The sequence below is a fragment of the Corythoichthys intestinalis genome, chromosome 21 (assembly GCF_030265065.1).
Source record: "Corythoichthys intestinalis isolate RoL2023-P3 chromosome 21, ASM3026506v1, whole genome shotgun sequence".
NCBI lineage: Eukaryota > Metazoa > Chordata > Actinopteri > Syngnathiformes > Syngnathidae > Corythoichthys > Corythoichthys intestinalis.
This window is the reverse complement of record NC_080415.1, coordinates 28,215,009-28,242,227: the sequence shown is the minus strand read 5'-3', so window position 1 is coordinate 28,242,227 and position 27,219 is coordinate 28,215,009. Positions and strand designations below refer to the sequence as shown.

General features: G+C 39.1%; 1 protein-coding gene across 4 annotated transcripts in view; it reads left to right on the top strand.

Annotated features, from left to right (window-relative positions):
- The window catches only part of etv4 (ETS variant transcription factor 4), a 214,305-nt gene that overhangs the window by 51,770 nt on the left and 135,316 nt on the right, over window positions 1–27,219 (top strand). For 2 of the 4 annotated variants that reach the window (XM_057827050.1, XM_057827052.1), the window contains one exon: window positions 1,160–1,225. The gene's annotated coding sequence lies outside the window, so the exon portion shown is untranslated. Of the gene's footprint in view, window positions 1–1,159; window positions 1,226–27,219 lie in introns of those variants that run through there. The other 2 variants (XM_057827053.1, XM_057827054.1) reach the window with 2 other exon arrangements.

Below are 27,219 nucleotides of genomic sequence, written 5' to 3'. Positions count from 1 at the left end.
TCTAATGCTGATTTCTAAAGAATGGAAAAAGATGTGAACTAACCTTTTTTTCTGCTAAAAGAAGAGAGCCTAATCGTTCTTTTGGTGGGTTCCATGTTTATATAGCAATAGAAAAGAATTTTCAGTGGGCCTTGCACAATTCAGTCAAAATCCAGTAAAACGGCCGGGAGCGAAGGGGGTTGCAACGGTGAAAATGGCAGGGAGTGAATGAGTTAAGAGTTATTCAGATAACTATAGCATAAAGAACATGCTAAGTAGTTTACAGAACCATCAGTGTCACTCCAAAACACTGAAATAACATGCGAAATGATATAATAATGTGTAAACAATTTCACATATACAGTGCCTTCCATAATTATTGGCACCCCTGGTTAAGATGTGTTTTTTAGCTTCTCATAATTTTTTTTATTCAAATAATATGGGACCTTAATGGAAAAAAAGAAAAATCCAACCTTCAATACAAGTGCATTTATTCAGTGGGGGAAAAAATCCAACATAAAGAAATAATTATTTGACATCAAATAATGTGTGTCACAATTATTAGCACCCCTGGTGTTAATACTTTCTACAACCCCCTTTTGTCAACAAAACAAGGTCTGGGGACTGAGATGGCCATGGGAGGAGCTTGATTTTGTGTCTGGTGAACCATTTCTGTGTAGATTTGGCCATATGTTTAGGGTCATTGTCTTGCTGAAAGACCCAGTGCAACCCATCTTCAGCTTTCGGGCAGAGGGCAACAGATTTTGATTTAAAATGTCCTGATATTTCAAAGCATTCATGATGCCATGCACCCTAACAAGGTTCCCAGGGCCTTTGGAAGCGAAACAGCCCCACAGCATCCTGACCCACCCCCATACTTCACAGTGGGTATGAGGTGCTTTTCAGCATGCGCATCTTTCATGGCATGCCAGACCCACTTAGAGTGTTTGTTGCCAAAAAGCTCAATCTTGGGCTCATCTGACCAAAGCACATGGTCCCAGGCTTCAACTGGGAGCCAAACTATGGAAAAAAAAAAAACTGCGACTTGGAGTCCGAAAAATACGGTATATAAAAAAATGCATAGGGGAAAATTAAACCACGAAAGGGAACCGTGTGGTACCCTGCACGATCACTCTCAATTTCGTGACTTTTCTGACTGTCAAATTCCCGCCCCTTCCAGGAGAGCAAGACTCATGAAACTGCCGCCCCGGGAGCTCCGCCTGTCTCAGCCAGTCACTCTCACACGGTACGTTAAGCAACAGCATGCAAGACACAACCGCCACATTAGAACCCGGTTCTGTGTATCAACAACATTTGCCCATGGCTAATCGTCTGTCATGTTGCCATTGTTGATTTTGAATAGCGTCTGCGCTGTACTTCGCTTCCAAGGATGCTCTTTGTATACTGTCAGAGCCTAGACACAGGGGTTGGGAACCTTTTTGGCTGAGAGAGCCATGAACACCACATATTTTTAAATGTAATTCCGTAAGAGCCATACAATATGTTTAAAACTAAAAATACAAGTAATGTGTGCATTTTATGTAATTTCAACACTTTTAAAGTACATTAATGCGACTTCTGGTGCTGCATGGTTTTTCTGGTGGCTTTGTAGTCTGATTGATACTTGGTGGGGTTAAGCTTCATGCAAGCATTGAGAAATTTAGGATGCGTCTCTTTTCATGTTCACAAAGAAGCGCCACGAACATTCAAGGATTACTATCAGTGCACACCGAAACAAGTTCATATTAGTGCTAAAACGAATACTCGAGCAACACGAGTAACTTGAGTTTAAAAACTGATCCGAGTAATTTTATTCACCTCGAGGAATCGTTGAATTTTGCTGGCTCTAAGCATCACGTTTTGCCCGGACTACTTTTAATGCGGGACAATGCACTGACGTCGCGTGCGTAGAGGAAGAAGGAATAAAAATAAATTTTAAAAAACCTCACTGCAGCCGACAGCCACTTCAAACTACGCCGACGTTGCTAAAAACTATGCCCGCATGATGCTAGTTTGGTAGCAGGTAATGTCCGATGCGTCTCATAGATGTCACATGCATTTAGAATGAGATGCGAAATGACAGACTCGGCCGCCACTGGGCAGCGTTAGTAAACAGCCGCCATCTTTAAGCAGTAGACATCTTAGCGCTAATAAATATAACGTTACTGTCACTAGCTCACGTAACATTAGCCCTTCGGAGGGCTAGGTTTCTATTGATTATGACCACTGTCGATGCGTGGCTAACATGTCTTACATACAAGCTTTATTTAATCTGTAAAAACACAGTGCTGTAGAGTGATGAGGGTGTAAAATTAAAACATCATAAAGCTAACTGTCAGTTTTAGCTCAGTAGTCATTGCTGAATAAAACACCAAGTAGCACTGGTCCCTAATGTGCTCCAATACAGTCAGCAGGTACCATACATTTATTTTGAACACCGCAAAAACTCAAAATCCAATCAGTACTTACAGTTTAGACTAACTTAAAACTTAACTAGAACTTAAAAATAGCTTGACACAAATGGAAATTCAATTGAAACACGTGGGAAAAACACATGGCTTTCAAGTGATGTGTGTTATCAAGCGTAATTACATTTTTAGATAAATGTTTTTTTGTTGTTGTTTTTTTTAATAAGATCTCAAAGTTTTATGAGTGAAAGCAGTGAATTTTTTTCTAGTCACATCTAAGATGCAATTGTTGGCTGTTTTCAACAATGTACATAGAAAATAAAAACATTGATTGACTGAAAATGGTTCAATATTGGATTAAAATATTTTATCCGATTACTCGATTAATCGATAGAATTTTCAGTCGATTACTAAAATATTCGATAGCTGCAGCCCTAGTATATACATTGTAGATTTTTTTTCTTTAGCCAACTCAGTGAGGGACTTGAATAAATCCTCCCCTCTTGTTGTCCCTTTCATAGTCAAAACCTTGCAATCACGCTGAACTGAGATATAATGCTTCCATCTGTTGACTCATCCAAAGCGAAAGAAAAAAACGGTGCCGCATCTATGTCCTGCCGAAAATTACGATACTCCTCGTCTTCTTTTCTTATTGCCATCTACTCAAAAGGGCTTCTAAAATTAGCTGACGACGCAGAAAACAAAACTGAAAAAAGAGCGAAGTTGATCTCACGCGCACATTAGCAACTATTAAAACTCGGACGAATATATACATTCAGCATACAGTACATAAGTACTGTGTTTGTTTATTATCGGTTAGTATAAATAAATCCTCAAGATGGCATTTACATTATTAACATTTTTTCTGTGAGAGGGATCCACGGATAGAAAGACTTGTGACTTTGTATATTGTGACTAAATATTGCCATCTAGTGTATTTGTTGAGCTTTCAGTAAATGATACTGCAGCCATTCAACCCAAATGCATGATGGGAAGTGGAACCATGACTCTGCGTCGTGCTAACAATTGATATATCTTCTCTGCGTTGGGAAATAACATAAGGTGTTAAGAAAATGATCAATTGCTACCTTGCTTCCTCACATTGCTTCCCATGATATTTCTAATCGTAGGGAGAGGGATTGTAAAGCTTTAGCCTATTAAAAAAAAGCTCCAAAAGCTGCCAAAATTCACTCTACTCATTTTACGCTGCCTTTTATTTCTCTATATAGGTAAAACGGCGCCATTACAGATTGAGCGCGACAATGCGTGAGTGGGTCATGCAATGCATGCATTAATTGCGTTAAATATTTTAACGTGATACATTTTTTTAAAAATTAATTACCGCCGTTATCGGGATAAATTTGATAACCCTACCTTAAGCCTAAACTAAAGACTCTGGATGAGTGTAACATAGTATGTCTATAACGTTAAATACAATTAGAAAACGATTTAATTAAAAAATATATATATATATTAAATTAAGGCATGGCTGATATTTTTTTGCCGATTCCGATACTTTGAAAATGACGTGATCGGACCCGATCAATCCCAATCGATCGGGTCATCTCTATTTTCGACAGCAAAATTCGGCAACCCCACTTGAACTGTGTCTCTGCCTCATCTGCGTTGCCTATGCAATTGATAGATTGATAAATACATAGACACAAAAACATGTATGTTTGCCACTTTCCCACTAAAATTACTTGCTGGAATTAATTGCTGGTGACCGTTGCGTTTTGCGCAATGCACAAAGGAGTGTTACGAAACTTAAAAAAATTTTTTTTTTTTTAAATTAAAGATATGTCTGCGAGCCAGATGCAGCTGTTAAAAGACCCAAATCTGGCTTGCGAGCCATAGGTTCCCGACCCCTGGCCTAAAACATCACAGCTCCACGCTGTGACTCTGCACATACAGTAGCAAAAGCGCACCCAGCTCTGGTTGCATTCACAAGCAAAGCAGGGTGCGCTTAAAGCGGACCAAGGCCCACGATTTTTGAACGGACCAGAGTACATACTGTACCTGTCAAATTGTACGGTTTCGGTGTAATTTGTACAAGTGAGCACTGATTTCTAAATATGTACGCCGTATGTTCAAAATCTGTACGTTTTTCGTGCATTACGTTTTTTTTCTCCGTTCAGATTTTGTCACCATTTCGGCAACGAGACAATCTGCGTTACTATGCATTACTATGTTGGTTGAATGACGCGAGAGAATTCAGAGACACGGAGAGACATGAGTGAGGAGTGTGAGTGAGGGAGTGGGAAGGAGGGAAGAGTGTTGTGACGCCGTTGCAAACGCGATGCTAGGCTAGGTGGCTCCAATATTTCCTGACTGTAGCCAACAGCCTACAATTTAAAACCTGAGTTATGCTCCTGCGTTGAGATGACGGCGAAGTGACTACGGCGTCAATGAGCATTCGATAGTTCTGCGTTGAGGGAACGCGTTGCTCTGTAATTCACCGCCAAGCCACTAGAGGGATGTGGCATTATGTCTGTACGGTTTTGGGGCATGCTTGTTGACTTCAAGTCTAGTTTAACGGAGAAAAATAAATAAAGCAAGACGGAACGCGTGAATGTAAATCTTCAGCTCATCAACATTGAATAGATGTTGATCATACAAATGTTGAGGCGCAGGCTACGCAGAAGACTGTTTCGAGGCAGTCTGGCCGACTTGATGGCGCGCTGAGCGTTCTAACCTCGGGTGGAAACCAGTAGGCTGTGGCGGCCAGCTTCAAACTGGCGTCGAGCACTGCGTCCAGCATTTTGTCCGAGGTCGGCAAAGCCCTCCAGCCCAATTTGCGTTTGAAGCCTTAATGTTAACGTTCTCATAAAAGCACCGAGGCACTCTCAATCAGTGATGATTTATCTGAGTGTGAACTGTCTGTTGTGGAAAATTAAACATCAAAACAACTCTTTTGACACCAAACTTGTGCTTTACTCTTCATATACTTGAAGTGTGACACGTATATAAGTCAGACTCACAGCAAACATATATACACAATAAATGATGAAGTACACCAACCAAAAATACAACATAAAGTGATAAAAAGCTGGCAGTTTTTGGCCGACTGGGTCACCGCTTCGTGTGGCCACTCGATTCCGAACACATACACACACTTGACCTCCAGCTCAGTATTTTCAGCAATCTCCTCCCACGAATTGCTTGACATTTGTCAATCTTCATAATGTCTTGACAAGACATTGTAGAAGTTGTCGTACTTGCTCTTGGTTGATACTCTGATCGTCTTGGTCCATTTTTGCGTGTATCAAAATCATGTTCGATAATAGCGGTGATTTCGCGTTGAACCGGAAACAACAGTCTGAGCGGACCAATCACAGTCCATTTCCGCCACGTCATATGCGTCGGCGTGACGCTTCGGTTAGAAATTTCAGTAGGAGAACGTCGGGCTACGGCGCAGGGTCGTAAATTGGGTCTTCCTTGATGGCGCAGGTCCGACACGGAGGCATAACTCGGCCTTAAGCCCACTTGATGCTATACTAGATATCACATCCATATAGAACTAGATGCGAAATGACAGACTCGGCGGCATTAGTAAACAGCCGCCATCTTAAAGCAGTAGACTTCTCAGAAAGGCACATTTGTAGTGAACCTTCCTAGCGAACCTAAGTAACTTTTTATCTAAAATATTGCTAAATCGGCAAAATCTTGACTTGAATCTATTTTTAAATGATGAAACAGTTTTCAAACTTTCGCATGTCCAAAGACATAAGGGAACTAATGCAAAAACGGGAGCAATTTTAACAACCTTAACGGTTGATTCACAACATAAATGACTTCCAAACATCGCAACGGTTACTATGTTTTTTTGTTTTTTTTTCAATGAAAACAAAACAAAACATGAAAGGTAACAGTAGTTACTAATTACTAATTACTCTTACATTCAGGTAACTGAGTTACTAACTCAATTAGTTTTTGGAGAAATAATTTGTAACCGTAATTAATTACTTTTTAAAGTAAGATTAACAACACTGGTCATAAAGATGCAGGCTGCAACATGAAAAGTGACGAAAGCGGAGATTTTATTCTGCCAATTTGTTGCCGAACACAATTTGCCTCCAACTATTGCTGATCATTTCTCAGAATAAGCAAAAGAAATGTTCCCTGGCTCAAAGATTGCACCGGTAAGTTCGGATGCACGTTCACATTTACAAAACGTCGCGGACTAAGAAAAAGAATTCTTGTCCGTTTAAAACGGACCAAACAGTGCGCATGTGAAGGTGGCCTTAAACACTGTATTACAGTTACTCGCATCATTTTACTGTCACTGTCTGCGTTTTTTTTTTTTAAGAAGGGGGGGATAGGTGGGACGTTAGAATGGCCTAAAATGCGTGACAGTTGACAACACTGTAGTAAGTTGGTTTGCTAGCTTGAAAATCATTTCGCTGCTTGGATTTGGTTTGCCAAGACAGAATTTGTATTGGCTCTGATTAGCTAGCACATGCATACATTATTTTGCGGATTACTGGCGTTGAGTCAATCCCATATGAACATTCATTAATTTTCAATTTCGGTAATCCCCTTAACCCCAGATTCCCAACCACCCGTCGTTTCACTGTGTAACATGTCTCACCCTCGTTAGCCTTCTCTCGCGTTTTGCCATCTGGACTTGGTGTGCCCAACCTGCTGTCCATCCCCAACACACACATACACAGAAGGCATTAATTGTGTTTGATTTATGCCTGCATATTGATAAGGTGATGTGACCGTTTCATCATTTCCGTTTAGTTGGTGAGTGAAGAACCACTAAAAATCGCAAGAAAAACAGTAAGTCTGCCGTTTTGTGTCATATTAGCCATTTTTACAGTATATTTGCGTTATACACTACACAGTGAACCAGTATAACAATGTTGAGGCATGCAAGGAGATATTTTTACATTTATTATTCTGATTATATTCCCTCAAGGGGGAATTCAATTTACACCCTGCTGCATACTGTATATTGTGTAACACACCATATTCACTCATGCACGTACACGCGGCACGCATGGAGAGGTGTTTACTCCTTTACTACTGCCATTGAGAGCAATATTCATTAAATCCCTTTTTTTTTTTTTTCAACTATAAAGGGAAAGCATTAAATTCTTTTTTTTTTTTTTACTGTGGTGTCATTAGACCACCATAAATGTGATATTACACTGTCATGAGCATTAATTAGGGTTGTCTGATAATGACTTTTTAGCCAATAGCCGATATCCCGATATTGTCCAACTCCAAAAATCTGATACAGAACCGATACCGATATATGCGGTCGTGGACTTAACATGTTATGGCTAATTGTACTGTGATGTCCCATTGGATGCTTTGATAATGATAAATGTAACAACTTCAAAAGTTTTTCCAAAATAAACATTCTGTGAAAACTAAGCAACTTCAACTGAAGTTTTGGGAAAGTGCCTAATTTGCACCACTCTACAGTGGTACCTAGACATACGATCCCTTCGACACATGATCTTTTCGACATCCGACGGAAAATTTGACTCGCCATTTACTTCTACATCTGACGACATGTTCGAAATACGACGACATGACAGCACTGCAGACGGACGCACAGCGGATTTTCTTGTGAAAGAAATCAACACAGGTTTCAAAAAGGTTGGTACAGGTGTTGAAACAAGAAAAAAGGTGACGTTTACCATTGAAATGAAGATGCGAATGATAGAAAAGCATGAGGGTGCGCATCCGTGAACTGGCTCAACAATACAGCAGTAGAATGTCTATGATCACCAAGGTCCTCACCGACCACCGTTCGCCAGTCTTTATAAGTTAAGGTGACAATTATTATTGTGGTAACATCGCCAAAGAAATCGCCAGCTCCAGTTTTTATAATTTATTTCAGAACTTGTCCACCATAAAACGCCTGCTGTCCGCCACAGTTGAGGGCGTTCTCAACAAAACATTAAATGTGAAAGTAAACTCTCAACCGCACCGCTCCCTCTCTGTCACATCAGCCATGCGGTGACGTGTTCAGGTACAGCAAAAAACGTCCGCCACATTAGAACCCGATTTTTTTCACATTATTACAGGAATTAATAGTATTCCGATTTTCATTTATAATTTATTTGTTTTCCTATGTGTAATTGCCATTTGTAATAGTACCAGCAGTATTTGTCAAGGATTTAGTGTAGATTTTTGAGCTGTGGAATGAATTAATGAAATTATAATGTATTCTTATGAGAAAATCCTGCTCGACATTTGACCATTTCGACTTACAAACAAGGTCCTGAAACGAATTAACTTCCTATGTAGAGGTACCACTGTATTTATGGTTGAAATCACTCTGCTCAGATAAAAAATCCTATGCATCTTAGTTTGGAGATAAATCTAATGGTCAATAAGCATAACTGCTGCGCTAAGTTGTGACCAGCCTTTATACAAAGGCAGATGGCCACTACATTCACTTTGAAGGCAACATGCATATTGGCCCAAAACTGATAATAAAAACCCCGATGTCGATATTATCCAATATCATTTTAAAATGCTTTTATCTGCCATTGGACAACTCTAACATTAATAAATGCTTTTGACAGATGTCATTAGGTGTTATTCGGCAAATCATGTCACTTTTGAATGGATGTAAAAGATCCCGACTGGACATAAATGGGGTTAGTTGCCGGATGACACTTAATGACATCTGTCATTAGCGTTCAATAAAGCGCATGACAGTGTCATGTCATAATTAGGACAGTCTTATGACTCCACTGCCAAATAAAGTGTTGCCAATTTTATTATTCATATTTTATCCACATTAGTTCTGCAACGATTAATTGATTGACTTGAGTAATTCGATTAGAAAAAAGCTTCGAATCAAATTCTGCTGCTTCGAGTATTCGTTTAATTAGAGTGGCATTGTAATGCTTTGTTTTGAAAGGGTTTGCATGTAGTTTTATTGATTTGGGTGGATGCATTGCCCAGTGAATATAACACAACTCATTTAACATGGCTGAATCCAGCTGCTCCTTGTTAAGACCAACATAACGTAAGTGTTTGAGCGAATGTTTTTTTTTTTTTTTTAATGAAATTGTAATTTAGTTTGTAGGTATATTTAGCCGTTTTTTGTGGGAATGTGTATTAACGATTTGTTAAGAGCATTGTAAAAAAAAGAAAGAAAAAAAAGCATTTTATAGCATTTAAGATAGCAGACTTGCCAGTTGTTCTTTTGTTGTACTTATATTCTCATTTATTGGTTTTATACAAAACTCAGGTATTTTAATTCATTTTTAAATGGAAGTGCAATTCTGCATAGTTTGAAGAGCTAGCGGACATTTTTCTATGCAAATTAGCCAAATAATCCAATTGTTCTTTCATTGTACTTCGAACCGAATGTATTTATTATCATACTGTTTGAGGCTAAGGTATTTTAAATATTGATTTTGTGAAATGAAAGTGAAATCCTGCATAGCGCATTTAATGCTCTTTTGAAAGTGCAATCTTAGCAAGCCTTTGTTTTGAATCTCCTAAAATTCATTCTGCAATGCATTAAATGTTCCTAAACAGATTCATTTGTGGATAGATTAATCGACTACTAAAATAATTGCTAGCTGCAGCCCTAATCCTCATTTTGATTGGAAAAATAAGGTGTAAGAGGTGTTTTTTTTTTTTTTTTTAAATTATTTTCGTTTTGAAAAGGAACAAGAATAGTAAAAATTGTAAATATTCTCTTCAGTTCATTAACAAATGTTTACTTTTCAAAAAGAAAAAAAAACTAGGGCTGTCAAACGATTAAAATTTTTAATCGAGTTAATTACAGCTTAAAAATTAATTAATCGTAATTAATCGCAATTAATCGCAATTCAAACCATCTATAAAATATGCCATATTTTTCTGTGAATTATATATATATTCTGTAAAATAAATTGTTGGAATGGAAAGATAAGACACAAGATGGATATATACATTCAACATACGGTACATAAGGACTGTAGTGGGCATTTCACTCTACTGTCATTTAAATCTGTCTATGCTGTCCTCACTCCGAAGCGCCTACTTTTTCCAAAGCTAGACAGCTAGTGAACGACGCCTTAATAATCAGACTTCTTCCTTTTTCATCTGATTTATGAATAAAATGGCCTCAAACCATTGTCCTCTTTAGACCGTTGTAAAACTACAAAAAAAAGTACACAAGCATTGCATTAGCGACAACGTTAGCTTAGCACGCTATACAGATTCACAAAACATAAACAAAAAGCGTCTCATACAAAAAATATAACATTTCGCTTCCTAACATAATATGTACATTCTTTACAACAACCATACTTACGGACAAATCTTGTCCAAGGATCATATAAGCACAACATTACAACGTAGGCGTCAGCCCGAGACGTCGTGCAGCCATACTGAACTGGCAAGAAAATAAACCATGTCGCAAAGCGACCACAAGAGTTCGCTGTTACAGCACAAAAAGCCTTGCTGTAAAACTTACCAAAAGGCAGAATACTGTCTGAGCGGGACATGTGCGTTAATTGCGTCAAATATTTTAACGTGATTAATTTAAAAAATTAATTACCGCGCGTTAACGCGATAATTTTGACAGCTCTAAAAAAAACAGATCAATCTGTCATTAAGGCAGAAATTTTGCACGAGGGAAGTTATGTCACTTTCCCAGGAAATACTAATGGACTATTCTCAGAAAAAGGAAATGGACATTGGTTTACTATAAAACACCTTCCATCATTAGTATAAAACGCGCATTAAAAACATCGAAATCCTTGTTTTTTGGCTGAAGAAGCGCAAGAATGAACTTATTGCATCTAAGCCGGAGGATGTGTCAACACATGGGCCGACCATGCCAGGTGTTGCCGCTTGAGCTTGCCAAGCCATAAAGCTAGTGCAGGTGGTAGCAAAGGACAGCAGGCAAAAAATCCGAACTCGTAAAAAATTCCCATTCCCCCTCTACTTTTACGAAGCACGACTGTGTGTGTAAAAATCCTTCGTAGCCGCGCCAGCATGGGACTAGCGGCGTCGTTTGGTAAGATTTAATGTGTCTTCTGTGCGACACATTAAAAGCACCGCAAGTGTCATTTAGAACGCTTATCACGTTCACGGCTATTGAGGCAGGAGATGACATTTATTCAGCCTCGTTACAGGTACTCCACGTTATTTGTGTTCACAGTGAACCTGACCTTGTGGCAAGTTACGTAACAAAAGCAGATTAGAAGCAGAAGCGAAAGATTTACAAGGGATCATTTGTACAAATGTGCTGAGCAAATATAACGTCGGTATACTGCAGCCTGTGCCACAGAAGTGTGCGCTTGCAATATAAATTTTAGTTTAAAATTGCAAAAACTCCACGTTAGTCGCTATTCTCTGAAATAAAGAATGTTTTACTCTTCCGTCTGTGTTTGAATATCTATTTGTACACTATTAAAACGGTTCATTTGACTTGGGAAAATCATTACTGGAACGCAATCATGTAATTGATTTAACCATTTGGAGACTAATTGATGACAGTTTAGTTTTAATTAGGGCTGTCAAACGATTGAAATTTTTAATCGAGTTAATCACAGCTTAAAAATTAATTTTTCATTCTTTAATTCTTTAATGAGGCGGCACGGTGGCTGAGTGGTTAGCACGTCTGCCTCACAGTTCTGAGATCAAGGGTTCAATCCCGGGCTTCGGCCTTCCTGTGTGGAGTTTGCATGTTCTCCCCGTGCCTGCGTGGGTTTCCTCCGGGAACTCCGGTTTCCTCCCACATCCCAAAAACATGCATGGTAGGCTGATTGAACACTCTAAATTGTCCGTAGGTATGAGTGTGTGCGTGAATGGTTGTATGTCTCCTTGTGCCCTGCGATTGGCTGGCAACCAGTTCAGGGTGTCCCCTGCCTACTGCCCGTAGTTAGCTGGGATAGGCTCCGGCACCTCCGCGACCCTCGTGAGGAATAAGCGGCATGGAAGATGAATGAATGAATGAATGAATAATTCTTTAATTTTAATTCAAACCATCTATAAAATATGCCATATTTTTCTTTAAATTGTCGGAATGGAAAGATGAGACACAAGACGGATATATACATTCAACATACTGTGCATAAGTACTGTATTTGTTTATAATAAATTAACAATATGGCATTAACATTATTAGAGGTGCACAATAATCATCGGTCCGATAATAGGGATTATAACGTCATCCCAATAACTCCAATAACATTATATATTATCGGGCCTATTATTAATATTTTTGGCACGGTGTCGGATTGGGGTGTGAGCATTTGTTTCCACTCCTGTTTTGCCAGTATGCAAAGTTTTGTTAGTGTTCTACAGGCTGTATTTTTCCTTCAATGAGTTATAAACCTTACTATGGCAATTAGCAAATTATCATTTTACAGTGTTATGTTCACAAGTTCTTCAGAAGCCTTTTGGTTATTGATAGGCTTGCTGTTCTATAACTGCCACGTTAAGAAAGTTGTTTCATGGACCAAGACGACAAAAGTCTCCTCTCCTGTTGCACCAAATGTTTTATCTGCCGACAAAGCACAATACATGTTGAGTTTGTTTCTTTTAGATCAGTTCTCATTGTTCAGGGGAACACATCGTCAATGATATTGACTGATTGATTGTGATTGACTCAAATTATATTTATTTGAAAAAAATAATATGTCCACTTTTTTTTTAAGTCAAAACTGTTCTCGTCTTTGTTTTGTCCATTATAATATAATGTTCATGTCATCATGAAAATTCTGGTTTGGTCAAAGGCAAATCTATGCTGAATCAACCACTAGATTTTTGACCTACAGGTGTTTAAAAACTCAGGTAAATATACAGTACTTTGAAAAATTATTGACATATTATCGGTTATCGTATCGGTATCGGCCTTGGGGAGCAAGAAGTTATCGATATCAGAATCGGTGTCAAAAAATGGATATCGTGCATCCCTAAACATTATTAACATTCTGTTAAAGCGATCCATGGATAGAAAGACTTGTAGTTCTTAAAAGATAAATGTTAGTACAAGTTATAGAAATTTTATATTAAAACCCCACTTAATGTTTTCGTTTTAATAAAGTTTTTCAAATTTTCAATCAAAAAATAAACTAGTAGCTCGCCATTGTTGATGTCAATAATAATTATGGTGCTGAAACCCATAAAATCAGTCGCACCCAGCAGCAGCAAGAGGGCGGCAAAATACCAGAAAAAAAAAAAGTAACACGTGGAAATGACACTTTGCTGTCACTTTAATCTGAGCGGGGCATGTGCGTTAAATGCGTCAAATATTTTAACGTGATTAATTTTTTAAAAATTAATTAATGCCCGATAACGCGATAATTTTGACAGCCCTAGTTTTAATATTGCAAAAACTCCACATTTATATTAGTCACCCTCCGCAGTAGATAAAGACTATGTTTCACTCTTTTGCCTATGTGAAAATACACCTATACTGTAATTATCACGATCTCGGGCAACAGGCAAAGTTGGACCCAATTGCAGGGAAATTACGGGGAGGCGAAGCTGGGTGGCGGAAAACTCAAAAATGTTTTAATGATCGTAACAAAAACACAAAGTTCAAACAAAAGACCAGGGGATCCAAAAACACAGAGGCAAATAAAACTCAGGGTACTAACAAAAGACTGGGTATCAAAACTTACTAAGGCGGAGGAACAGGAACACGAGGGCTTGGACGCAGGAATAGACAATGACGCAACGAAGACTGAACAAAAGCGAGGAGCTTAAATACACAGGCAAGGGGTAAAGAGACAATGAGGCACAGGTGGGTGACACAAGAGGCAGTGGATTGGTCAGCACACAAGGAGCAGGCACAACAGGTGAAATCAATGGATAATCACAATGACCAGACACACTAGGGCAGTGTTTTTCAACCGGTGTGCCGTGAAAGATCGTCAGGTGTGCCGCGAGAAATTATCTAATGTCGCATATGTATAATATATACTGTATATTGTAATGTCAGTAACTGTGTGCGGGCCCTTGAAGGGGCCATCAGACTGCAGAGTGGTGACGTAGCGGGAAGCAAGCAAAGAGGGAGGGAGAACCGGCGTGTAAACGAAGTTAGCGGTCGCATGTTGCGGATGCCACTGTTATTTTATTATTTTCCATTGTTGCCACAATGAAGTGGGAAAGTCATCACCGACTCCTTTCTATTTCCCCATTTCGGGCTATTACAATATTTTTTTTACGTCGTCAGGCGGCGGTTGCAGTAGCACGGAAGAAAGGAGTAGGTAGAAAGTTCTCGGTCGTGTGCAGATGAGCGAAGTATTGCATGTGTCGCGTTCAAAAACTGCTCGGATTTCTAGCCATCAACGAACTTGCTGTCCGCGACAATGTGGACCCCAGCACATCTATTGCACATCATTTGGTTAGACTCGTCATGTGTCGATATACTCGAAAGTGTCCTTTCTAGTTTATCCAAATGTGACGACCGTCTATCCTCCCCCTGTGTTTTATTCCAACATATTGTTGAGAACAGCAAGGGGGCTAATGGCTAAAAATCCGAGCAGTTCTTGAACGCGACATGAGCAGCTATCCATTAAAACAGCGCCATGGTACCAAGCAAGCTTAAACGTAATCTCCAAACGAAACACCCGTCGCTTCAAAACAAGTCGATGGACTGTTTTGTTCGCCTTCGTGAAAACACAGAGAAACAGGCAACTTTTTGATAAAAACTACGAAGGTAAATGAGAAAGCCCTCAAAGCCAATTAACTTAAATTGCTAAATCCAAAAAGTCCCACACCGTGACAGACATTAATGATTAATTAATACTACCTGCCTGCAAAGCCATTGTCTGCGAGATGCTTGGCCCTGATGTGGTTAAAGACATTGCTCAAGTCCCCATGTCTGATAATTCTGAGCTTTTTCAAGCCTAACTACTATTAAAAAATAAATAAATAAAAACAGAGGAAGACTGAGAGCTGTTGAAGAATAAGGATATCGACTTTGTGTTCATCTAAACAGGCTCAAGTTTCACACTGAGTGAGTATACATACTGAGAAATTATTTTATAATTAAATATACTGTACAGAAAATAATTTTTCGAACATTTTTGGTTTGTGGTGTGCCGCAAGATTTTTTCCAATGTAAAAACGTGCCACGAGTCAAAAAAGGTTGAAAAACACTGCACTAGGGCACAAAGTTAACAGAACTCAACTCAATTCACAATATTCACATCGCAGATTTTTCGTAGACCTCAATGGTAGTCGGAGTAGATGCAGGACACAGAAGAACTGACTCCCTCAAGGTAGTGTGCTTGACCTCCTGTTGTTCAACATCTACACTAATGATCAACCTACCCAACCAGACACGAGACATTTCCTCTATGCAGATGATTTGTGTATTGCCTCCCAGAAGAGTACCTTTGAAGCAGTTGAAGTCTCTCTTTCAAATGCACTGGACCTGCTCATCCCTTACTATCAATCACCTAAGAGCCAACCCCGACAAAACACAGATTTGCACATTTCATCTGAAAAACAGGGAAGCAGATTGTAAACTACAGATCAGGCGGTCCGGGAAGAGGCTGCAGCACATCTCAAAGCCAGCCTACCTAGGAGTGACACTTTACAGGTCTCTCACCTACAAGGAACACATCAAAAAGACCAAAGCTAAAGTGGTATCAAAGAACAGTGTTTTCTGGAAGGTTACCAACACAAAGTAGGGTGCTGATGCCAAGACGTGTTGGCTTTATGCTTCTCTGCAGCGGAGTATGCATCACCTGGCCAGTGTAGATCAGCCCATGCTACCAGGGTTGATACAGCGCTAAACTCGGCTTGCCGTGGTGTAGAGCTGAAACGAATACTGATACTTTAAAAACTGATCTGAGTAATTTTATTCATCTCGAGGAATTGTTTAATTTTGCCAGCTCTAAGCATCACGTTTTGCCCGGACTACTTTTAACGCGGGACAACGCGCTGACGTCACGAGCGTAGAGGAAGAAGCAATAAAAAAAAAAAAATTTTTTTAAATTCGAAAGCCTTACTGCAGCTGACAGCCGCTACAAACTACGCCGACGTTGCTAAAAACTACGCCCTCATGATGCTAGTGAGGTAGCAGGTAGTGTCCGATGCGTCCCCTAGATCTCGCATGCATTTGAGACTGGATGCTAAATGACAGACTCTGCTGCGTCTGGGCAGCGTTCGTAAACAGCCGCCATCTTTAAGCAGTAGACTTCTCAGCGCTAATAAATATAACGTTACTGTCACTCGCTCACGTAACGTTAGCCCTTCGGAAGGCTAGGTTTCTATTGATTATGACGACTGTCGATGCGTAGCTAACGTGTCTTACATACAGGCTTTATTTAATCTGTAAAAACACAGCGCTGTAGAGTGATTAGGGTGTAAAATTAAAACATAATAAAGATAACTGTCAGTTTTAGCTCAGTAGTCATTGCTGAATAAAACACCAAGTAGCACTGGTCCCTAATGTGCTCCAATACAGCAGGTATCATACATTTATTTTGAACACTGCAAAAACTCAAAATCCTATCAGTACTTACAGTTTAGATTAACTTAAAACTTAACTAGAACTTAAAAATAGCTTGACACAAATGGAAATTCAATTGAAATACGTGGGAAAAACACTTAGCTTTCAAGTGATGTGTGTTATCAAGCGTCATTACATTTTTAAGTACGAAATATGTTTTTTTTTAATGAGATCTAGAAGTTTTTAGAGTGAAAGCAGTGAATTTTTTTTTTCTAGATACATCTGAGATGCAATTGTTGGCTGTTTTCAACAATGTACATTGAAAATAAAGACATCGATTGACTGAAAATGGTTCAATATTGGATTAAATGTCTTTTTTTCTCGTGTATATTTATAATTGCTCTTTACCTAAAAAAAAAAGTTTTACCCGATTACTCTATTAATCGATAGAATTTTCAGTCGATTACTAAAATATTCGATAGCTGCAGCCCTACCGTGCTGTCACTAGCTGCTTGAAGCCAACAAAGGTTGATGACCTATACCTACTTAGTGGGATTGCTCCACCAAGCATCGGGAGGACAGTTGCATCCCATAAGGAAAAGCTGAGACAAAAAACTGACACCCGCCACCAACTTTACAATCATGAGCCAACAGTTAAAAGGCTAAAGTCAAGGCTGTGTACAGGCTCTGGACAGAAATCCGGACAAGCATCGCGTCACTCTGTGGACAGAACATCTTACCCATGTCCCACACACAGTGTCTTCTACCAGGACATGCAAATCTCTTCCATCCTGTGGCAGTGACCCATGACGATTGTAGTCGTACCGTAACCGATTGAAAGCTGTTGTCGGCCGATGCAAAACTAACCTGACGAAGTGGGGGTTTAATGAGAATGACGACATCTCTTGTCTGTGTGGAGAAGATCAGACCATGTAACATTTCCTTGACTGCCCACTCCTCCCGACATCTTGCACCCACTGACCTAACCCCGAGTGCCAGACAATGCATTCAACAATGGACTGGAATCATCTGATGATACGTAGTGACTCGAGAAGAAGATGATAAAAATGACATGTTATTTGACTGAGGAACATCACTAGGGTTAGCGTAGCATAGGCGTGTGTTGGGTCTAAAACACCTTCTTCAGTTTAGCTGTTGACCCAGAGCGAAGTGACAAAGGCAGGACACAAAGAGGCAGGAGACAGAGAGTAGACTTTTACCCAACTGCAGTTTTGGGGAGAGTCGGAGAGCGCAACGTGCCAAATCGGAATCTCACCGAGGTCTCTCTCCGGACTCCCCGCACTGCTGACTTTTATTGAGGGCTTGTTGCTGGGCGGAATATAGTTACAACACTGTTGTCCAACGTGGCAGTTTCGATCGGGCAAAGTTTCTTATTCTGGTCATTGATTTAACAGTCACACTCTTGATTAAATTAACAGTCACACTCTTGAGCGAGCAAGATAACTTTGTTTTGAACACACATTTGCACCCGAAGTAGCTTGGTGGAAAAGTACTGAGACGTTGTGTGATGAATCAACATACTGTATGTGTGTGTATATCTATTTATCAGCAGAATGTGAGCGATTGCCGGTAATAAAAATGTAAGCACATGATTATGGGCTAAAACTGTATTCTTAGAGCAAACTTGTATAACCCGCAGAGTATAATGGTCATACAATCAAGCATATCTTACCGCGTGTAATAATGTATTTGTTGTTGTTGTTTGTTATTCTCCTCTTCTGTCTGCTTGCTTCCTTTTTCGTTCTCCCATAACCCCTTCCTTTTCGCTGCTTTCTCCTAATAGATAAAACCTAAAAAACACTCACAGTGGGAGTATATCTAACTCCCATGTGATACATTAAAGTTGTTCAGACCATAAGAACATGCAGATTCCTATTCTTCATGTCTAAGCAGCTGAACAGGACACAAACAAAAGAATAAACAAAAAAGAATGATCACCAGCGCAATGCAATCTTGCTATTGATTTAGCCATTTGACCACTAATTGAAAACAGTTTAAATTAGCAAAAACTTCACAATAATAACTGTTGGTTTTCCCAGAAGATAAAGAATATATGTTTTACTCTTCTCTCTGTGTTTAAATATCTATTACATGTAATTTACTCACTACTGGAATGCAATCACCTCATTGATTTTACCATTTGGACACTGATAGACTACATAAATGGCTGCCAAACTCCCTTTTCAAGCCAGCAGTAAAGAGAAGTCTGCTCTTAATGCTTTTGTATTCCTGTTGTCTTTCAATATGGAAAACTAGGATTTAATCAAATTCAAGTGAGAAGAGGAAAAAATGCAAATGTAATGCTAATGCAATCTTTGATAGGATTAATAAGGACAGACAAGTGGGTGCGGGAGGAAAAAACAAACACGAGAGACGCAGGAGGCAAACAGATGAAAAAAAGGGAGGTTCAGAGTGTCAGTGATTGTCAGAGCAAGAAAACGAAAGATCACAAGTCACTGATGGTCAGAACGAGTAGGCGTGTGAAGGACTGCGGCCATGAGGATGCATTTAATGTTATTTCAGAGCCGCGATAATGACATGAGTTGAGGAGGATTTGACAGGCGGTTTTCAAGAATATGTTGGAGTAAAATGCGGGTTTCAAGACATGGTTATTGGTTAGGTTTCAAGTGAGGATTTTTTTTAAAGAGGAGTTAAGGTTAGCATTTCCCTAAATTTGAGTTTCAAGTGTGGGTTTCAAAGTATGGCTTCGAATTTAGTAGAGGTGCACGATAATTATCGGTCCGATAATTATCGGTCCGATAATAGGAATTATGACGTCATCCCAATAACGCCAATAACATTATATATTATCGGGCCTATTAATAATATTTTTGTCACGGTGTCGGATTGGGATGTGAGCGTTTGTTTCCACTCCTGTTTTGCCAGTATGCAAAATTTTGTTAGTGTTCTAGAGGCTGTATTTTTCCTTCAATGAGTTATAAACCTTACTATGGCAATTAGCAAATTTTTGCATTTTACAGTGTTATGTTTACAAGTTCTTGAGAGGCCTTTTGGTTATTGATAGGCTTGCTGTTCTATAATTGCCAGGTTAAGAAAGTTGTTTCATGGACCAAGACGACAAAAGTCTCCTCTCCTGTGGCACCAAATGTTTTATCTGCTGACAAAGCACAATACATGTTGGCAGACACGGCGCTCCGCATACGCATAACACGCACTGCGCGTAGGGCACCAACTGCCTGAAGGGGCACCAAAAAAAAATCAAGTTTGTAAAAAATCCTAAAAAATTGTAATAATAACAACAATATAGACTACTTAAAATAAAACTTTGTAAAGTCTGATAAATGCAAGTAATACAAATATAAGTAACATAGGCTCATTATTTACACAAAAAAAGAATCTCCTGTGCGGCCCTCTCGTCAGTCTACCTTTGGTGCCCCCCCCCCCCCCCCCCAATTCCCTAGTGGTTTGCTCCATTTCTATCGTTGGGGGGGGGTGGATCGGGGGCTGGGGGTGGGGGCGGCACCACAAAGTATTTATGCCCAGGGCACCAAAATAGCTAGCGCCGGCCCTGCATGTTGGGTCTATGTTTGTTTTAGATCAGTGCTCATTGTTCAGGGCAACACATCGTCAATGATATTGACTGATTGATTGTGATTGACTCAAATTATATTTATACGAAAAAAATATTATGGCCACTTGTTTGAATTCAAAACTGTTCTGTTCATTATAATAATGTTCATGTCATCATAAAAATTGTGGTTTGGTCAAAGCCAAATCTATGCTGAATCAACCACTAATATTTTTTGGCCTACAGGTGTTCAAAATCTCAGGTAAATATAGTTATATATATATTATCGGTTATCGTATCGGTATCGGCCTTAAAGAGCAGGAAGTTATCGATATCTGTATCGGTATCAAAAAATGGATATCGTGCACCCCTAGAATTTAGGAAAGGGTTTGAAATTAAGATTTTAAACCTGTGTTGGGATTTCAAATATGTCTTAATAATTATGGTTGTTGACATACCTACATGCACATGATGTCAATTGATCATAGTCTGTCAGATTGCTAAAAGTCCCATCGAACGTTGATGATTTTCAGGCAATTTATTACAATACAGTTGAGGTAGACTGTAATACTAAAGTCACATAACAAAGAAAATCACACTTATTGGCATTAAAATACATGATTTCTTTTTCCAAACACCCAATTTCTTTATGCTATTTCAGGATATAATCATAGACATCGTTTACGCGCTAGCGAAAATTAGCTCGATTATCCTGATTTAACTCTCAAAACAATTATTTCACGCCATTTTACATACAATGCTTAGCTATACTCTAGGTCACAAGTGTCAAAACATTTTATGTGGCACGCAAAAGTAAATCGTGCATCAACTTGATGTTTTTTTTTTGCTAAAATTTTATATCTGTCGCCTTCAATTCTTAGGGACAACAATAGCCTCTTTCACAAACGTATTGCGTTAAATTCCCGTATAAGGTGATGCGAGATTTACTAGCGTCATTGCTTCGACGCATGTAGAGATATCCCGGGAATGACGCGGGTTGGACACTTTCACAGATTTGTCCCGTGTTGCCCACTGGCGCTTTCTGTGCGGGGAAGGCTGCTAGCGCGATTTTGTAATCCGGACATTACGTCATTTTTGGTCGGCATCGGCTGTCACAATGTTGGTCTAATCGTGGTTTGTTACAGAGTCGATTGTAGGAGCGTTTCCGATGTCGTAACAGCAGCCAATTCCAGTTCATCAAGACTGTATTTAAGCCCAGGCGATCCAAGAGAAGGGTGCGGAGATATTAACTTGCTGCACGTCATTCGACACCTTGTACTCTTGAATGTTGTGCATTTGCTAGCTTGTTTGTCTGCCGCCCTTGTTTTGAAATCCCCTACGTTGTGCTGGTATTTGAGTTATTATTGTCTTATTGGCTCTCTGCCTACCGTTTAGGTTAGTATTATTGATCCACGTCGACGTACTGTCACGGACCCATTGTGTTATTTCCCCTTTTCCACGATCGCGTGTATTTTTGTTTGTATTTAATAAACCCTTGAACGCTTCCCTCCGTTGTTTTCTGCTTTGAGGTATAACCTTGTTTCTGCAGTTGCGGACCCTAACATCGGCAGTAAAATAAACCAAACATTTCCAAAGATGGACGATGGACTCTCTTCCTCGGCTCTACGATCCAGTAGCAATTTAATTTAGTTATGTTTTCAGTTTAATATAGTGATTTCCAGCTTGCTATGTTGATAATTGCGACGTTTGTTTAACACTTTTCGTCTTGTTGCAAAGAAAGAGGGAGTGATGATCGGCCCGCCGTGATATTTACGTCATCAGCCATTGTGCTGTGACCCGGGAATTTAACGCTTGCTTTCACATACGCCTCGTCCCGGGAAAGTCCCGGACATTATACTAAGACGCGACCCGTTAAATGTCCGCATAATCTGCTCATCTCCATGTCGGTCGACCCGGGAAACTGCTTTCACATTCTAGGCTTGTCCGTTTAAATCCTGGGATTTAAACGGTGTTCTGGTGAACGTGAAAGGGGATAATCAGAGATCAGATTTTTTTCCTTTTTTTTTTTTTTTTCTAAAAAAAAAGAATAATTACTTTGTTTTCAAAAATAGTAATAAAAATCTTTTTTTTTCCTTTTTTTTTTTTTTATTTAGAACATAAATACAATTTGTGACACATTTAAATAAGAAAAAAAAAATTAGAAATGGAAAAATACTAAGGGTGTAACGGTACATGTATTTGTATTGAACCGTTTCGGTACGTGGTTGTCGGTTCGGAACGGAGGCGTACCGAACGAGTTTCTGACGTAATGTAAAATGCTGTCAAATTTAGCGAGTTAACGGGCGGCAATTAATTTTTTTAATTAATCACGTTAAAATATCTGACGCATTTAACGCAAGTGTGGAATGCCCGCTCATGCATACCATAATCCCACTGTTACGTCCCACGGATGGCTCGCTAAGGGCGCAACATAAAACAAGCCAAACACACAAGTTGCAAGTGGACACAAATTAATTCACACAAGTCAAACTTGCAATGAACAAAATGCGGAAGAAGCTGGCTTCAGCGTAAGCCCAGGCCAAAACAACAAACAAAATGAAACTAAACTTAAACCCACCCGCTAAGTAAACCCTGATCGTAAAAAGGATATAACAAAAAGACTGCAACCACCCTGGCTTCGACACTAAACAAATCGAGTTGAACGAAAACGGCAGTTTACCTCTACTGCTGCTGTGCTCTTATTTTCAGTGGTGAACAAAAACGATCCAATAACGAATGAACACAAAATACCTCACCAAAAAACGTGTAACAAAATAGCGATCAAATGCACAGGTGAATGAATGGTGAGCAAACAGCTGGCGAGGAGGTACGCGGCACGTATGCTGTCAAATGCGAACTCTGAGTGTTGACTGTAAAATGAAGAGCAGTCAGATGACTTGTTAACGCTGCCTTTATTTGGTTAACAAGACTCAGGCACAATACAACACACACGCGGGCAGTGCTGTTAATCTTACTGAAAAAAAGTAATTAATTATAGTTACAAATTACTTCTCCCAAAAAGTAATTGCGTTAGTAACTCAATTACCTGAATGTAAGAGTAATTAGTTACTTGGCAAAGTAATTGGTGATAATTACTTTTTTTTTTTTTTTTTTTCCTCAAAAAAAAAAAAATAAAAATAAAAAACATTGGCCACACTATGTGAAGTTTTTTGTGAAGGTTTTTGGTACAATTGGCCCGAGCCCAATTCTTTACCCTAATTTACCCTTTACCCTGAATCAACTGTTAAAAGTTGTTAAAATTGCTCCCATTATTGCATTAGTTCCCTTCTCTCTACTTTCGACATATGAAAGTTTTAAAACTGTTTCATCATTTAAAGATAGATTCAAGTCAAGATTTTGCCGATTTAGAAGTATTTTAGATAAAAAGTTACTTAGGTTCGCTAGGAAGGTTCTCTACAACAGAGCCGTCCTAAAAAGTCTACTGCTTTAAGATGGCGGCTGTCTACTAACGCATTTAGTGCCATGTCTGTCATTTTGCATCTAGTTATATCTATATACAGTACATGTGATATCTACCATGTCTACCATATCTACCATAACATGCGGGCGTAGTTTGTAGGCTATCGGCTACAACATGTATTATTGGAGCTACCTAGCATCGCGTTTGCTCGGCGTCACAACTTTCTTGCCTCCTCCCCACTCCTGCTCTGCTCTGTCATCTCGGTGAGTCCGTCTCCCTCAGACTTTTCGACCAATATAGTAACGCATGCCTTTCTGTCCTCAGTAACGGTAACAGCGTTGCCAAGATGAGAAAAGTAATTAATTAGATTACCCACTACTGAAAAAAATAACGCCGTTAGTAACGCCGTTATATTGTAACGCCGTTATTAACAACACTGCACGCGGGGATGCAAGCTCAAACAGCGGCCTCATAGTACTTCCGTGTATCGACTTAGCTCCCATAAAGCAAGTGTCGTTATTGCCGCAAATGTAAACACAGCGCTGCATAATGGATACATGACAGACAGCAGCTAGTTTTTGAAGTTGACACCCTTCCTCGGTTGGCCCATCAGCGGCGGCGACGTCGTCTGCCCGTCCGGCGTCAATCAGAGTACGTTACGTTGGGAGGGAAGGCAGCCAGCTGAAGGACGCGACGATCAGCTCAGAAGTGCAGCGAGCCGCGTGGGTAACGGTTAAATGTAAAACATGGAAGAAAAGCAGTTTGGCCCTCTAGGTGGGGAATTCAAATTAAAAAAAGAATATAGATGGAACAACTCTCAGAAAATGTAAATAAGTTGGTTTGCCTCAGCGACTGGCTGGAGGATGAGTAGAGAAGAGGGCCACATTTATGTGTACACTACACACACTTTGCACAAATTCTAAATAATACTGTTTCTGTTACTGTTCTAAGGCTCTGTTGTGTGTTTGTTTTTGCAGAGAAAAAGAAAATGTCTTCAACAGAAAAAATGTTAATGTTAATGCCTTCTTGTGGATTTATTGTTATAATCAACAAATACAGTACTTATGTTCAGTATGTTGAATGTATATATCCGTCTTGTGTCTTATCTTTCCATTACAAAAATAATTTACAGAAAAATAGGCATATTTTAGAGATGGTTTGAATTGCGATTAATTACGATTAATTAATTTTTAATCTGTGATTAACTCAGTTAAAAATTTTAATCGTTTGACAGCCCTTACCTAACCCTTACTTTTTGAGGCTGTGGTCATAAAGTTAATATGAGAGACTTGAAACTGATCAGTGTTGCAACTGTTCAATTTTCACATCAGATTTTTTTTTTTAAAGAAAAAGTCTGAGCCAATATTATTTTTATTGTTTTTGAAAATTTCTACATTTCAGAATATTGTTTTTTCTATTTTTGAGCAGAATTCTAGCTTTGTATAGGCTATTGTTGAAAGCACAAAAGTGTGTAATAAACAACTAGCACATTTATATTTTGCATTTTGTTTTTTTACTGTGCCGAAAATGAACCGAACTGTGACCTCAAAACCGAAATACGTACCGAACCGAGATTTTTGTGTACCGTTACACCCCTAAAAAATACATTTAAAAAGTAAAACTAATTTTTTTTTTAAAATTTAGAATACTATATTTTCCCTTTTTAAATAAAAAAATAAAAAATAATATATACATTTCTACCCGTTTTTGTTCTCTGATATTAAAAAATTGACAAAAGAAAAGAAAATTAATTGCTATTTAAAAGATCAAAGACAAATCAGACAAATTTTAAGGCAACAATGTCCTTAAAAATGATCAACTATCTGCTATCAAAATAGTCTTTTTTAAAAAAAATATTATTATTTTTAATCCTTGTTTAAATAAAAAATCATGTTTTTAGGTCTAGATGACTTCACATTTTTGTTACACTGGCAGCTCTTTTTAAAAAACCGCAACCAAATACATTTATTGATTTCCCATCTTGGAAAATCCTAAAGTAACTTCTAGCTACCAGGCATATGGCACATACTGTACTCAGTACAGTCCGTCCCCCCCTGCAGGCATGCCGGATGTCGTTTGCCTGTCAGCTAGTCGGCGATGGCGATGAGGATTATTCAACTTGTCAACTAAGATAAATGGGAGATGGAAGCCTGAAGGTGGGGAGATATATAAATGTCACGCCAGTAATGGAATCCAGGGAAGTGCGAAAGAACTGCGACCTTGGATCGAACAGAGGCCGTCGTGCTGCTTTTAAAGTCAAATGTCTGCACTGTTGTTGCGAGAGTCGTTTGACTCTATTAGTGAGCTCGCAACATCGCGTTGACGATCAGTGTCAATTATGTGGCAAATAAAACTAGCTAGGTCAGGACAATGTGTTTGAAAAATAGCAAATGCTTTCATCAACGTGTTACTCCAAAACGATATAAACTCTTCTATAGACATTTTACATGTCTGTCATTATCGCCATGAATAGACCTGCTCATACAATGCATTTTTGGCCAGTAGGTGGTGCTCAATTAGTGATGACTTGCTACATTTTGGGATTCCAGGCGCCTAAGTACAGTGGCACTTCTACTTAAGAAATTATATGGTTCTGGAAGTTGTTTCGTAAACTGAAAATTCCATAAATAGTGATGCGCTTTCCATATGAATGCCCTGATCCGTTCCAAGCACTCCAAAATTAAACATACTGTAAATCTTTTATAAATCTTTTACATTGCACAATAAACATATTTTGAGAGTTGTGCATAATGTAAAAGACAAAGCGTAAAAAAACAAAAGTTAATACACTCATGTAAAGCTGTCGAAACACCTCATGGCCCAAGGGACGAATGAAGAGGATGCTGGGATACACACATACATATACAGTAGAACGCCCTCTTAGCCAATTAGATGCCAGGAAGATACTAGGCAATAGCCGATGAAAGAGCAGCTATGCGTATGTTAAGTTTTGTAACAACGTTTCGTATCCTGAAATTTCTTTCGCAACAAGAGGCAATATTTTCCCTCCTGAGGCGAGTCATAACCTGAAAATTCCGTATGTAGAGATGTTCGTAAGTAGAGGTACCATTGTAGTACCACCAATAGGCCTCAAAATGGGCAATTGAGCAATGTGTGCAAAACCCCAACCCCAAATCAGAAAAGTCTGACACCTAGCCGTAGAGTTGCATAAGAATACTTTGTGGTCGAGACTTAAAATTTTTTTTTCGAACTTTAAAGAGCGAAAACCCGATGGTTTAATGTTCTGCATGGGGTACCTGTAATTCCGACACCAGTTACCCTGAAAGATTATAGGGAGGAATTTTTTGGTGCCTTTTTCAAGGCCTAAAAGAAGGCTCGCCAAATGCACGCTATAGTTGAGGCTCTGTCGTCGACCACATAAACAACTGAATGTCAAGACAGTCACCCGAGGACACTTATGCTTGCTAAAAGGTACCACATTTTTCGGACTACAAGTCGCACCTGAGTATAAGTCGCA